Source organism: Panulirus ornatus, chromosome 20 (assembly GCF_036320965.1).
Source record: "Panulirus ornatus isolate Po-2019 chromosome 20, ASM3632096v1, whole genome shotgun sequence".
NCBI lineage: Eukaryota > Metazoa > Arthropoda > Malacostraca > Decapoda > Palinuridae > Panulirus > Panulirus ornatus.
In genome coordinates this window covers 49,468,671-49,483,024 of record NC_092243.1, presented here as the reverse complement: position 1 = coordinate 49,483,024, position 14,354 = coordinate 49,468,671, and the positions used below count along the sequence as shown (strand labels likewise).

Genomic DNA, 14,354 nt, shown 5'->3' with positions numbered 1-14,354 from the left:
ACTTACTTATTTCTAAGTTTGTCCTTCATCTATATAGTTAATGACAAAAATAACCGATTTTATAAAACAAATCAGCCAGTCCCATGATTGAAAATGAAAGTAAAACTTGGTGTTGGTTAAACAGAATGATGAACAGTGTTAACACAAGTTGATCATCGCTAATGTTGGTTGTTGGTATAACCTGACTTTTTATCTTAAATTTTTTTGTATTTTTGTATAAGATAATATTTAGTTTCACTAAAACCTCAAACGAAAAGGAATAAGATATCTAAAAAAAAATCTAGATACATTTTTACTGCATATACGAACTTGCGTAACATGATTTTTCTCAATGATAAGATATGGCGTATTTCATTACAGATCAACCATAAACATCAATATAAACATAAATAAGTAAGATAGACCAGCAAGATAATCCCTGGCTGTGTAGATCACCGTCTATCATCATGTATGTGATCAGTGAAGCAACTTCGTGACCCTCACCAGCCTGGTCCACCTCACTGCTCCACACCTGCTGACACACACACAATACTGTCTCACCTTTTTGCAGTCCACCTGCAGTGCTGTGTAAGACAGCCCTCATCACATGGTGTGACGTAGTTAATGGCGAAGTTGGCTACAGTTTGCCCCTGCTGAAGTAGAATCAACTGTGTGAATTACGATAGAAATGGCTGTTGGTGTGTGTAATGAGTGGTTCACTGGTCGTCTGGTGGGTCGTGCCACTCAAAGTGTCAGCCACAGTTGGTAAGTGTTCATTTGCATATGTTCGTTGTTCAGCTATGGTCCAGTAGCCCCTGTATTGTATGCTGAATTTTTGCTGTATATAGAGAGTTAAGTAGGGGGGGGGGGGTGGAAATCTTGGAAAGGTTTCAAAGAAAATTTCCTGTAATTTATACTTACAGGAAAATGTAGTGTGGAGGAAGGGGGGTTTTCTTTCATATGGGAGACTCATGAAGATGCATTAGTAACCTGAAACATGTTCTTGTAAGTGATTTTCATTTTCGTAGAATCGAAAACATAGACGGAGGTGCTGTATTACATAGTGTTACCGGACTCCGCCTGTGTAGGGCGAGGGATCATTCATCGTTGACGGTTGTTTACCCGTTGCCGGACGAGTGTGGTTCATAAGGTTATTTTTACGTGGGTTCTGGTCGCGCGTGAGAACCGGTAACATTTTAAGACATTTAAGTTAGGTTAGGTTAGGGTTTAATTAAGTTCTTTTACCCTTCTACACCGTCAGCCAACGTATATCAGTGGAGAAATTAGCTTAACATTGAACGGATGAATTCTTTAATGAACATATATTAGCTGTACCGCCCACCTTCAAATGGCCGAATTTACCGCTGCGCATGCGCGACCGGAACTCTCGTAAGGCTAGTCCATTACGGTACCGTAAATATAGCCACTACCTGACTCACGCATATATGGTCGTTGTTGTCATTATAAAGAGTAATTTAAGAATAGGATTTTCCTTCTTTACCGTTAAAACATCACTCAATTTTCTATAACTCGATAGTTAGGGTTGTGCAAGAGGGAAAGTGTGGGATGAAATGACCAGTATTGTAAATTGCCAGTAAATATAAAAACATGATTTACCTGTTATAACGCTACATATATCTTGTGGGTTCTGTTAATGGTGAAATTCTATGGTGGTCAAAGTGTGTGGAAGGTAAACAGGTCGTGTGTGGGCCAAATGTTATTGCCATGTGATCTCAATAACATTGATGCATTTTCTGAAATGCATCAATACTAAATGAATTGACGGATCTCTAGACCTTGTAGGCAAGTTTTCGTGTTTTTCAGCTTCTTTCGTCTGTAAATCGACTTAGAAACTGAATAAAATTACATGAGGAGCTGCGCCAGGTTAATGTATGACGTCAATTGTTACAAGTATGATCACTTCTGTTATCACATGGGAATGACGTCAGGTCGCTGTAGCTGTCATTGCAATTCGTGTTCAACATGTGGACAAAAGTGGTATCAATGGATTCTGTACACACTCAACTGTTGGTACAGGATATATGTACTGTACTATGCCTCATAGTATTTCAAAACCTTTCCCCACTTTACTAGAACTTCGAACAGAAGGTGTTACATGTACAATGCCACACTGTATCAGCTTCAGAGAGTGTAATTCAGTAGTACAACTTTCGTCAACATATATGAGCCAGAATGTTGTTCACAATGCTTGTCAACTGATAAATTGCCCCCGTGGGTTAGACTCTCTCGTTGGAAATACAGTCTTGTCAATGAATTGACTCCAAAGGAATCCACATTTCCCTGCTACTAGGAAGCGAATCATTGGTTGAACGATGTTTGATATAATAGATTTGTAGCCAAAGAAAAAATATTTCTGCTGTATCAAACACCATCTTAAACAACAAAACGATAACTATAAACATTACTTTTTGTTCGAGGACATCTGAGCTATTTCTTTATCAAATGAAAGAACATCTTAAAACATTAATCAAACCACCAAGAAACACGTGATAGACCCGATCACGTGACCAGGGAGAAATCAAGAGTTAGTTTCCCGACACCACATCGTTAACAACTTGATGTTAACAGCCTAGTATGACAGTTACCACGGCAGGTGATGGCGTCACCTCGTCTACAATGTTCACTTACACTTGATTTTTATAATACGATAAATTTCACCTTGTTTCACCTATCTCCAATTGCTTCGGACAATGTTTCTTTTGTTTCACTGTCACTTATTTAAAGTTTTTATTAGATTTATCATTTCTGATCTCGACCCATCTTTATATTTCTATACTTTTAGTTAGTTTATGTTATCCCTCCATACATATTTCGCGGGTGTACTGGGTTGGATGTATTTTATTTTGCTTTGCTTTGTCGCTGTCTCCCGCGTTTGCGAGGTAGCGCAAGGAAACAGACGAAAGAAATGGCCCCACCCACCCCCATACACAGTGTATATACATACACGTCCACACACGCAAATATACATACCTATATATCTCAATGTACACATATATATATATATACACGCACAGACACATACATATATACCCATGCACACAATTCACACTGTCTGCCTTTATTCATTTCCATCGCCACCTCGCCACACATGGAATACCATCCCCCTCCCCCCTCATGTGTGCAAGGTAGCACTAGGAAAAGACAACAAAGGCCCCATTCGTTCACACTCAGTCTCTAGCTGTCATGCAATAATGCCCGAAACCACAGCTCCCTTTCCACATCCAGGCCCCGCACAACTTTCCATGGTTTACCCCAGACGCTACACATGCCCTGATTCAATCCACTGACAGCACGTCAACCCCGGTATACCACATCGATCCAATTCACTCTATTCCTTGCCCTCCTTTCACCCTCTTGCAAGTTCAGGCCCCGATCACACAAAATCTTTTTCACTCCATCTTTCCACCTCCAATTTGGTCTCCCACTACTCCTCGTTCCCTCCACCTCCGACACATATATCCTCTTGGTCAATCTTTCCTCACTCATTCTCTCCATGTGCCCAAACCATTTCAAAACACCCTGTTCTGGAAGGAGGTAAATAAAGTGCGTAAGACAAGGGAGCAAATGGGAACTTCAGTGAAGGGCGCAAATGGGGAGGTGATAACAAGTAGTGGTGATGTGAGAAGGAGATGGAGTGAGTATTTTGAAGGGTTGGATGTATTGTAATAATGTAATTGAGAGGACACACGGCAACACCTCAAACAGCATTGGATATACCAGGTGAGGGAGCAGAGGGCAATGGGCTACTGAGGGAGAGGTAAAGTAAGGTGGGTCGAGTAATACGAGGCAGGCTTGGCGTGGGTCGGGGTAGCCAGCTATGCAAATGACCGATGACTAGCAACTATAAGAACAAAACAGGAGGCGTCAGGTGAAGCAGAAGTGGGGCGAGGTGCCGAGTCACCGTTGAGCTCCTGTAGGAGGAGGTGGGTGTGGCCCTTATCGCGGCTCCTGGAGTGTGGGCGACTGCCGGTTAATGCTTAGGTTTCAAGAGGCTCCTGAAGATGCGTTAAGGATACCGTGGCCGTAGGTCCCGTGCTGTTACAGCTGCTGCTCGTGACGGGCGGAGGCGATGTCCCAGGCGAGCCTTGCAGAAGGTAGACATCGGAGATGAGGCACCACAACGACACCTGCCAGGCTGGGAAGATGAAATGCCAGGAGTCCCGTTGGGACATTTACTGACGGAGATGCCCAGACGGCGGCTTGAGTCACATCGCCAAGACGTCAGGTACCAAAGTGGTACACTTGATGTCTAGTGGTGAGTCAACTGCTTAAATCGCTTAGTGCGGTGACACCCGGGTTGTGAGGTCAGGTCTGTGAGGGGCAGCTATTCCCAAGGGGAATTAGAGACGTTGAAGCCGAATGTCGCAAGCTTCTGACCTTTCTCCAAGCTGGCGGACTTGAGGCTAAGTCCGTAAGAGCGGCGCCTCTTCCAGAGGCAGCATTTGATCAGCTCCTGCTGAACATCGAGTGTGGGTGTCAAGGATTAATGCTGTAGGTGTGTAGGATGGGCCACCAAACACATTCTTCCGACGATTATTAGGTCAGGTGAGGCCACAGGATGTCACCTGCCACCAAGCGACAGCGTTAATACAATTATATACTAACAAATGGAGTGAAATTGAGTACGATGGGGAAATTGGGTCCATCACTAAAACGAGGTTTATTGAATTAAAATTAGTAACATTTTTCACAGCATTTATATCATGTGTAATGATAGTAATAGTTCATACAGGCATAGCATATTATCACGTGAAACGGAACATGAAATCATGAAATATACATACCTACACAGCTTTCCATGGTTTACCCCAGACGCTTCACATGCCTTGATTCAATCCACTGACAGCACGTCAACCCCGGTATACCACATTGCTCCAATTCACTCTATTCCTTGCCCTCCTTTCACCCTCCTGCATGTTCAGGCCCCGATCACACAAAATCTTTTTCACTCTATCTTTCCACCTCCAATTTGGTCTCCCTCTTCTCCTCGTTCCCTCCACCTCCGACACATATATCCTCTTGGTCAATCTTTCCTCACTCATTCTCTCCATGTGACCAAACCATTTCAAAATACCCTCTTCTGCTCTCTCAACCACGCTTTTTTTATTTCCACACATCTCTCTTACCCTTACGTTACTTACTCGATCAAACCACCTCACACCACACATTGTCCTCAAACATCTCATTTCCAGCACATCCATCCTCCTGCGCACAACTCTATCCATAGTCCACGCCTCGCAACCATACAACATTGTTGGAACCACTATTCCTTCAAACATACCCTTATCTAAGTGTATGGAATATTTTTTCCCCACACTTACCCAGACAGCACGAAATGAGAACCATCGTTTTGTTTCTACGTTTGCAGATAAATTTCCCAGTATGGCAAAGCTGATCATGTCATCTGACTTTAAAGACTGTACTATGCTGCTGCTGGATAACGCACCGAAATGAAAGTCTACCACAGACAGACAAGTCCCACAGACTACCCCATGTTTCAAATAGACCATTTTTCATGTGATCCTGGCTGAGACCTTTAACATCAAAATAAACCATAACATATTGAACCTTGTTCTTCCAATTTATTCACCTTCACTCCATCCTTACACCTGCATGATCTCCCCCTCCCACTTCACCTCATAGGCATTGATTCCTTTAGCAAGTCTCTTTACTCATCCTCTCTACATACATGAATCATTTCAATGACACCTGCTCAATCCACTCAGTCAGACTGCTTTATGCCACACTTTGTAAAAGGACAGTATAATTTCCAGCACAAGGCATTCTGCCTCGCGCAACAAATCATTCTCAATTATTTCATTATTTCTTCTCCTTTACATTCATATTTTCCCACATGTATGTACTCAAGCTCCAAGACTCGCTATTCTTAGAACACTGTTGGGATTATTGTAACTTTAGCCCTTGAACATCTTACAAAGTTTCTTATCTAGCACTTAAAATTCACACTTTTCAAGGTCTCCAAGAATATATATTTTACCATACAATTTTAAAGTTATTAATAAAACAATGGGGGAAAAATTACTTCAAAAGTAAATTTTGTTCCCTTTCACTGAAATGTGTAAAAGTTGTGTACATATTTCAACACTTGCTAAAAAGTGTTGGAGTGAGGCCTGAGGATGAAGTGAATTGACACGGCTTATTTTTTTATTGTTTATTTTACTTACACTGTTTTAGTCAGATTCACTAGTAATATTTTCATAATAGCAAGATTATAAAGTTTGTAAAATTACTAGCTAGACCTTATGAACCTGAATCCAAGAGGACCAAGGAAGAGAGGACAAGTGTTTTGGAAGGAGCTGAGTGTGTTACAGTTTAGATGCAGTGATCAAGTATTAGTGATAGGTGATTTGCTTGCTAAAGTGGATAATGTGGCTGTTAAGGGTATAATGGGAGGGGATCATGGGGTATCTGGTGTTGTGAATAAGAATGTTGAACAGCTTGAGGAGTTCTGTGTTGAAAAAGGACAAGTGATCATGAATGTTGTTTTAAAAAGACATACAAAATTATACATGGATAAGTGGTAAAGATGGTAAGGGGACATCATTGAATCTCATACCAATTAATAGGCATGCAAAAGAGAGACGCTTGGATATGAATATGCTGAGAGGGGCTGCTAGTATGGTGTCTGATCATTACTTGGTGGAGGCTGAGATGAAGCTTTCTAGGGGCTTAAGGAATTGAAGAAATGATGTGGGTTGTATGAAGGTTGTGAAAGTGAGTGAACTTGGAAAAGAAGCTTATGTGAAGAGATACCTGGAGAGATTGAGTGTAGAATCATGAAAGGAAAGAGTAAGTGAAGCTAGGAGAGTGAGTGAGGAACAGAAGGTATTTAGGAAAAGATTGCTTACATGTGCAAAAGTGTGTGGCATGCTGAAAGTGGGGAAGGGGGAGGAGGAGGAGGTAAGGGAGGTAGTAACTGTTGAGATGAGGTTATGGTGCTAATAAGAGAGGAATTCTCTCCATGTGCCCAAACAGTCAAATCACCTCTTTGAATCGCTCTTCAGGCTTTTTAATTTCGCCACAACTTACCCTTATGTTACTCAAACGATTCTAACTATCATCGACACAATTGTCCTAAAGTCTATTTCCAGCTCATACTCCTGCGCAATTATGTCCATAGCCACGCCTTCAAACTAAGAGCATTGTTGGACAGACACATAATTCTTCCAAGATACAGTTTTGTTTCGAGATAATGTTTCGACTTCACATATTCTTCAAGGCCCCAGGGTTGTGCACCCTACCGCAACGATTGATCAATTCCGCTTCATAGTTCCATCCGCTGCCAGGAGTTCTCCGATATCTAAACACCTCACTTCCTCCATTTTCTCCATTCAAAGCTTAACATCCAATTGATTGACCTCCAATTGCATACTGGTACCTAAATACCTTGGGTAATTACTCACATTTCACTTAGATTTCTCTTCCTACAATTCCAAACTCATCACCACTGACAGTTTTCACATGAATCAGCAACCACGCTGTATCATCAGCGAACAACCTTCGTACCACTTCCCAAGTTCTCATCCCAACACTTCAACTTGCCCTCTTTCCAACTCTGTCATTTACCTCCTACAACCCCATCCATAAACAAATTAAACAACCATGGAGACATCACACACCCCTGCCGCAAACCTACATTCACTGAGAACCAATCACTTTCCTCTCTTCCTACACGTACACATGCCTTACATCCTCGATAAAAACTTTTCACTGCTTCTAACAACTTTCCTCCCACACCATATATTCTTAATACCTTCCACAGAGCATCTCTATCAACTCTATCATATGCCTTCTCCAGATCCATAAATGCTACATACAAATCCATTTGCTTTTCTAAGTATTTCTCACATACATTCTTCAAAGCAAACACCTGATCCACACATCCTCTACCACTTCTGAAACCACACTGCTCTTCCCCAATCTGATGCTCTGTACATGCCTTCACCCTCTCAATCAATACCCTCCCATATAATTTACCAGGAATACTCAACAAACTTATACCTCTGTAATTTGAGCACTCACTCTTATCCCCTTTGCCTTTGTACAATGGCACTATGCATGCCAGGTGTGTGGGAATTATTTGCAGGGAAGGAGTGCAAGGGATTGGGAGATGTACAAGAGAAAATGGGATGAAATGGCAGGTCAAGAGGAATGTGCAGTAACTGTAACAGGGCAAGTGGGAGTTGGTGAGCAAGTGTCAGCAAGCTTCAAGAAGAACAAGAAAATGTTTTGAAAGAAGGTTAGTATTGTGAGAAAAACAAGATAGCAAATGGGAAAATCAGTGAAGGGGGCAGACAGGAAAGTGTAACAGGCAGAAATGAAATGAAGTGAGTATTTGGATGGGTTGTTAGATGTGCTTGATGATAGAATGGTAGATGTGCAATGTTTTGGACTTGGAGGGATGCGACTTGAGAGAGTCACAGAAAGTGATTTGATGAAAAGAGAAGAGGTGGCAAAGCATGGCGTAAGATGAAGTGCAGCAAAGCAGCTAGAGTGGATAGGATTACAGTTATATTTCTTAAGAAAGGGGGTGACTGTTTTGTTGATTATTTCAATCAGGATTTTCTGAGTATGTATGGCACATAGGGAGGTACCTAAGGATTGATAGAATATGTAGTGCCATTGTAAATGCATGTGTGGAGCAAAAGTGAATGTTTGAATTATGGAGGTATAGATATACAAATAGTACCTGTTATGTTGTATATGAGATTGGTGATTGAGTGGATGGCGGTATGCACAGAGTTTTAGATTGGGAGGAATAGTGTAGCTTCAGGAGTGGTAGAAGATGCGTGTTTCAGGGGTTAACAGTTTGTGCAAGAAATACTTAGAGAAACAGAAGGATTTGTATGTGGTATTTATGGTTCTGGAGAAAGCATATGGTAGGGTTTTAGAGATATTCTCTGTAAAGTGTTACAAATATATGGTGAGGGAGGAAGCTGTTAGAAGAGTGAAGAGTTTTTATGTGTGATCAGAAGGAGGAGTGAATGGTTCCAGGTGAAGGTGGGTCTGTGTCAGGCAATGTTATGTCACCATGGCTGTATAATTTGTTTATGAATGGGATGGTGAGGAAGGTGAATGCAAGGATCTTTGGGAAAGGAGAAGATATTCACTCTGCTTGGGAGGGTAGTTAGTTCTCTGCTGTTGACATGGTGCTGGTGGGATATTTGAGTGAAAAATTGAAGAAGCTAGTAGAAAACTCGGGTAAATGTCCTCTCATTGGCATGGCTGGAGGAAGACTTGCCATAGGGAGAAATTACCACCTGCAGGCTTGGTTCGCATCCTTGAAATTGAAGCACGAAATATCCACCTGAAAACATTAAAGGGTTAGATAGAACCTTCTTTACCATCAAGGACACTGCCCTTTCCTACCATGCACCTTGATATGCCCAGGACCTGAATCCTATCTTCCAGACCATTACTCCCTTCTGTCCCCATGGTCCCAATCCACTGCAGTGTCTAATCTGAGGTACCCACAGCACTCCACCTCCAGGAGCACTGTCAGAAAATTGGCAGGATGAAGACAGCAAAGTCAGTATTTTATTAGACAGCTGTAGAGCTTGGGGAACATTGTGACCTAGTGTTAAATTTGAAGAAGAGGGTCTCATGAGCTGAAGGCGAAGGCCAGATGGGCTTGAAGGGGAGGGTCTGATATGCTTAAGGGCGAGGATATCATGGGCTTAATGGCGAGGGTCACATGGGCCTGAAAGGCTTTATATGAGGAGGAAGATTTTAAAGGCTTCAGTGTGAGGCCCAGCAAACCTGTTTCATTTGTTCTTGTTTTTTGAAATTGCACCTTCATCCAATCCAGTCACTGACCTACAAGATAATCATATTCAAGGGTAGTTTGATACAAATGTAAACACTGATGTAACATGTTCTTAGTGACACTGAAATTATAGTGCTGTAAGTACCAAACTACCAAAAATTGAAAAAAAACATTCAGAGAAAGAAAAGATTTGGTTGAAAAAGGTAAAATCTTAAGAGCTCAAGTTGCAGACTGTCAAATGATATTTGTAAATTTACAATTCTGTATGAAACTATGCAGTTGCATATTATTCAGTTATCTTTCTTGCAGAAAAAGAATATAACAAACAAAGAGACATTGAAGATTTTTTTTTTTTTTTTTTTTGCCGCTGTCTCCCGCGTTTGCGAGGTAGCGCAAGGAAACAGACGAAAGAAATGGCCCAACCCACCCCCATACACATGTATATACATACATCCACACACGCAAAATATACATACCTACACAGCTTTCCATGGTTCACCCCAGATGCTTCACATGCCCCGATTCAATCCACTGACAGCACGTCAACCCCGGTATACCACATCGCTCCAATTCACTCTATTCCTTGCCCTCCTTTCACCCTCCTGCATGTTCAGGCCCCAATCACACAAAATCTTTTTCACTCCATCTTTCCACCTCCAATTTGGTCTCCCTCTTCTCCTCGTTCCCTCCACCTCCGACACATATATCCTCTTGGTCAATCTTTCCTCACTCATTCTCTCCATGTGCCCAAACCATTTCAAAACACCCTCTTCTGCTCTCTCAACCACGCTCTTTTTATTTCCACACATCTCTCTTACCCTTACGTTACTTACTCGATCAAACCACCTCACACCACACATTGTCCTCAAACATCTCATTTCCAGCACATCCATCCTCCTGCGCAGAACTCTATCCATAGCCCACGCCTCGCAACCATACAACATTGTTGGAACCACTATTCCTTCAAACATACTCATTTTTGCTTTCCGAGATAATGTTCTCGACTTCCACACATTCTTCAAGGCTCCCAGAATTTTCGCCCCCTCCCCCACCCTATGATCCACTTCCGCTTCCATGGTTCCATCCGCTGCCAGATCCACTCCCAGATATCTAAAACACTTCACTTCCTCCAGTTTTTCTCCATTCAAACTCACCTCCCAATTGACTTGACCCTCAACCCTACTGTACCTAATAACCTTGCTCTTATTCACATTTACTCTTAACTTTCTTCTTTCACACACTTTACCAAACTCAGTCACCAGCTTCTGCAGTTTCTCACATGAATCAGCCACCAGCGCTGTATCATCAGCGAACAACAACTGACTCACTTCCCAAGCTCTCTCATCCCCAACAGACTTCATACTTGCCCCTCTTTCCAAAACTCTTGCATTCACCTCCCTAACAACCCCATCCATAAACAAATTAAACAACCATGGAGACATCACACACCCCTGCCGCAAACCTACATTCACTGAGAACCAATCACTTTCCTCTCTTCCTACACATACACATGCCTTACACCCTCGATAAAAACTTTTCACTGCTTCTAACAACTTGCTTCCCACACCATATATTCTTAATACCTTCCACAGAGCATCTCTATCAACTCTATCATATGCCTTCTCCAGATCCATAAATGCTACATACAAATCCATTTGCTTTTCTAAGTATTTCTCACATACATTCTTCAAAGCAAACACCTGATCCACACATCCTCTACCACTTCTGAAACCACACTGCTCTTCCCCAATCTGATGCTCTGTACATGCTTTCACCCTCTCAATCAATACCCTCCCATATAATTTACCAGGAATACTCAACAAACTTATACCTCTGTAATTTGAGCACTCACTCTTATCCCCTTTGCCTTTGTACAATGGCACTATGCACGCATTCCGCCAATCCTCAGGCACCTCACCGTGAGTCATACATACATTAAATAACCTTACCAACCAGTCAACAATACAGTCACCCCCTTTTTTAATAAATTCCACTGCAATACCATCCAAACCTGCTGCCTTGCCGGCTTTCATCTTCCGCAAAGCTTTTACTACCTCTTCTCTGTTTACCAAATCATTTTCCCTAACCCTCTCACTTTGCACACCACCTTGACCAAAACACCCTATATCTGCCACTCTATCATCAAACACATTCAACAAACCTTCAAAATACTCACTCCATCTCCTTCTCACATCACCACTACTTGTTATCACCTCCCCATTTGCGCCCTTCACTGAATTTCCCATTTGCTCCCTTGTCTTACGCACTTTATTTACCTCCTTCCAGAACATCTTTTTATTCTCCCTAAAATTTAATGATACTCTCTCACCCCAGCTCTCATTTGCCCTTTTTTTCACCTCTTGCACCTTTCTCTTGACCTCCTGTTTCTTTCTTTTATACGTCTCCCACTCGACTGCATTTTTTCCCTGCAAAAATCGTCCAAATGCCTCTCTCTTCTCTTTCACTAATACTCTTACTTCTTCATCCCAACACTCACTACCCTTTCTAATCAACCCACCTCCCACTCTTCTCATGCCACAAGCATCTTTTGCGCAATCCATCACTGATTCCCTAAATACATCCCATTCCTCCCCCACTCCCCTTACTTCCATTGTTCTCACCTTTTGCCATTCTGTACTCAGTCTCTCCTGGTACTTCCTCACACAAGTCTCCTTCCCAAGCTCACTCACTCACTCACTTACATTGAAGATATATAAATAAAAAAAGCTAAAGTTTTTTAACCCTCCTCAGAGCATAAAACTGTTATCAGCAACATCAACTGTTTCTTCTTTGACACTTTGAAGAAAATAGAATTTAATGACCTCACAGATCTCTTAAGTGAACTGTCTGTGCAGAGCATAGCTTGCAGCACACTGCTGCCTCCTTAATTTCCCTCCAGCAATTAGTGTAATGCTTAGTACAGAGCATTTCAGAACAATGAAACTGGCATGCTTTCACTTAAATACGAGATAGGTGATTATTAGTGCCACTGCACCTGGACATAAGAGGATTAACAAATTGAAGCTAGTGTTTTGAGAGGAGCTAAGTGCACGTTAGCGGTTTTGATGCAAGGGATCGAGCAAGGTGAGAGTGGGTAAAGTGGTAGTTGAGGGTGTAATTGGAAGGCATGAGGTACCTGGTGCTGTGAAAAAGATTGCTTAACAGCTTGTAGAGTTCTGTACTGAAAAATGTCTGGTGATACGGTATGCCTGTTTAAAAAGAATGTGAATATGTATGTACATGAATAGGAAAAAGGGTAAAGGGCATTATTGGATTAAAAACTGATTAACAGGCATGCAATAGAGAGACTCCTGGAGGTGGGTGAAGGTTTGTTGAGGGCTTAGGAAAAGAGGAAATATTGGTGGGATAGCATGGCGAAAGTCAGTGACTTGAAGAGGCTTTTGAAAAGATATGAGCGTAGACTGGCAAAAGGTGAGAGTAGATGAAATTAGGAGAGAGTGAGGAATGGGGAGTGCTGAGGGAATCACTGCTTACAATTGAGAAGTTTTGGACATGTGGGAGATGGACAGGGAAGAAAGAGTAGTGAGTGCTTGGATGAGGAAATGATGGTGTGGGAGGAAAGTTGCTAGAAGCAGTAAGGAGTGAGGCATGTGTAGGTATCTGTTAGGGGTGAGTGTGATCTCACCATGGCTGTTTAGTTTGTTTATGCTTGTGAAGAAGAAGAGGTGCAAGGACATGATTTGTAGCGAAGGAGTGCAAGTAATCGGAAGATCTCGAGAGAAAGTGGCAGGAGGTCAGTGGCTGAAAAACAGAGCAAATGAGAGCAGGGGTGAATTAGTATTAGCAAACTTCTGGGAGCTTAAGAAAATGTTTCAGAAAGAGGTTGATAGTATGGGTAAAACAAGAAAAAGTGGGAATGGTGGTGAAGGGGGCAAATAGGGAAATGGCAACGAACAGAAGTGAGGTGGAGAAGAAGTGGAATATTCTGAAGGACTGTCCAATGTGTTTGATGATAGCATGGCAGATTTGGGGGTGTTTCAGATGTGGATGTTTGCAAAGTTAGAGTCATGAGAAGTGGTTTTAGCAGTTTGTGGTAAAAGCAGTTTGAGAGGATTTTCAGAATGACTTTACACTGGCATTGTGTAAAGGCAGGGGAGACTAAATAATGAATCCTTAAATTACTGAGGTATAAGTATATTGGATGTACCTAATAAGTGGTATGATTAAGTGAGATGGTGGCATGTAGAGTTTTAGGTTGAGGAGGAACAATATAGCTTCGAGACTGGTAAAGGATGTGTGGGTCATGTGGTTACCATGAAGAATGCGTGCGGAAATGTTTAGGTGATTGAGAGGTTGGTGGTATGGTTCACGTGTTTACTTTGAAAAATGTGTGCAGAAAATATTCTAAGAAAGAGAAGGACAGTGGCATTTATGGCTCTGGAGGAAACATGATAAGGTTGATAGAGTGCTGTGGGAGGTGTTGCAAATAAATGATGGTGTGGGAGGAAAGTTGCTAGAAGCAGTAAGGAGTGAGGCATGTGTAGGTATCTGTTAGGGGTGAGTGTGATCTCACCATGGCTGTTTAGTTTGTTTATGAATGAGGTGA

At 42.0% G+C, this 14,354-nt stretch overlaps 1 long non-coding RNA gene across 1 annotated transcript in view; it reads left to right on the top strand.

Annotated features, from left to right (window-relative positions):
* Nucleotides 1-514: 514 nt before the first annotated feature.
* LOC139755995 (uncharacterized) overlaps nt 515-14,354 on the top strand; it is a 19,063-nt gene continuing 5,223 nt past the window's right edge. Inside the window, exon 1 of the long non-coding RNA XR_011714235.1 lies at nt 515-744. This is a non-coding gene — a long non-coding RNA (uncharacterized lncRNA). The remainder of the gene's footprint in view (nt 745-14,354) is intronic.